The sequence below is a fragment of the Vipera berus genome, assembly GCF_964194415.1.
Source record: "Vipera berus genome assembly, chromosome: 4".
In the NCBI taxonomy this organism is placed as follows: domain Eukaryota; kingdom Metazoa; phylum Chordata; class Lepidosauria; order Squamata; family Viperidae; genus Vipera; species Vipera berus.
In genome coordinates this window covers 14,153,058-14,154,675 of record NC_138206.1, presented here as the reverse complement: position 1 = coordinate 14,154,675, position 1,618 = coordinate 14,153,058, and the positions used below count along the sequence as shown (strand labels likewise).

The 1,618-nt window shown below is 47.0% G+C and overlaps 1 protein-coding gene across 2 annotated transcripts in view; it reads left to right on the top strand.

The window, feature by feature from the left end:
• Positions 1-312: 312 nt before the first annotated feature.
• The window catches only part of CCDC82 (coiled-coil domain containing 82), a 45,973-nt gene continuing 44,667 nt past the window's right edge, over positions 313-1,618 (top strand). Inside the window, exon 1 of one of the 2 annotated variants that reach the window (XR_014026268.1) lies at positions 313-406. The gene's annotated coding sequence lies outside the window, so the exon portion shown is untranslated. The remainder of the gene's footprint in view (positions 407-1,618) is intronic. The other variant, XM_081326541.1, reaches the window with a different exon arrangement.

The following is a 1,618-nucleotide window of genomic DNA, read 5'->3' as shown; positions in this document are numbered from 1 at the left end:
GCCCTTTTATGACTTGTGGACTTCAACTCCCAGAATTCCTCAGCCAGGCATGCTGGCTGAGGAATTCTGGGAGTTGAAGTCCACAAGTCATAAAAGGGCCAAGTTTGAAGACCCCCTGCTGTAAACTATTGGTTTAAAAATTACACGTTCTTGTACAAAACCCCAGCCAGGGTGAGAGCGCGAAGACCACGAAACGCCCCGCCTCTTTCCTGGTCAGCTGGACCGGCCGCCTAAATAAGGAGCCGGAACCGAGTAGCGGTAAAGCTCAGCCAATTACAGCCACAGGAAGAAAAGAAGCGGGCCCGACAAACAAAATCGTCTGCGCAGTGTTGTTTTCACAGTTGGTGTTTCGCTCCGCTGGCTGCGTCCGTCGGTCGTTTCCTCCGAAGCGCTTTCGGAGAGTCAGGTGAGCGCTGGCGCCGTCCGTCTGAATCTCGCATGTCAAGGGAGGGTTGCCTAAGATTTGGAAGGGATCCCGAGGAATCCCATCACGCCCAGCCCGGGTCTGATGGGTTTGTAGCCCTTAAGCCTCTAGGAGTTTTCCAAGGAGACCGCCCGAGCGCGATTAGGTTTCGCTTTCGCTCTCTCTTTTTCAGAAGCGATCGGATTCACTTTTAAGTTGCCTCGGCAGAACCGGAATGACGGAAAAGCGGGGAAAGTTTAGGCTTGTCATTCAGTCTTCCGCCCGCTTAGACTTTCCCGGGGCCAAGGATTCCAGGTCCCATAGTACGCGGCAATCGCCCTCCGCTACCTCCTGGCATTCGATCGCTCCGTGCAGCCGAGAAGAACATTTCAAAAGAGATCTTCGCAGGGATACGGTCAAGCGAAAAGCGATAGTTTGCCTGATGTTAACAGAATAAGAATAGAGTTGGAAGGGACCTTGGAGATCTTCTTTGTAATCCAACCCCCTGCTCAGGCAGGAGACCCTGTACCATTTTATTTATTTATTTATTTATTTTAATTCCATTTATATCCCAATCTCTGCTTAAAGACTTCCAGTGTTGGAGCAGTCACAGCTTCTGGAGGCAGGTTGTTCCACTGATTAATTGTTCTACCTGTCAGGAAATTTCTCCTTAGTTCTAAGTTGGTTCTCTCCTTCATTAGTTTCCATCCATTGTTTCTTATCCTGCCTTCAGGTGCTTTGGAGAATGGCTTGACTCCCTCTTCTTTGTGGCAGCCCCTGAGATATTGGAACACTGCTATCATGTCCCCCCTCGTCCTTCTCTTCATTAAACTAGACGTACCCAATTCCAGCGACCGTTCTTTATATGTTTTAGCCTCCAGTCCCCTAATCATCTTTGTTGCTTTTCTCTGCACTCTTTCCAGAGTCTCAACATCTTTTGTTTCTTCCTCTTCTTCGCATCCTCTTTTACCGCTTCAGGTGTGGACGCAGATCCAAAATTCTGATTCTTGCACATCTGGGAGCCTCAGCCATTCTTATCTGATGCTGTTGTAGTGTGTCTTGGGTGTTGTCTCAAAGACACACTACAAGAATATGTTGTTATTTGTTGCTACTTATTAGCTGTTGTTACTTGATGCGTTTCATGAAGATAATATTAATAATATTTTTCTTTTTAAAAAGTACTTTTAATCAATATCAGTTTCTGAAAAGTCTCTG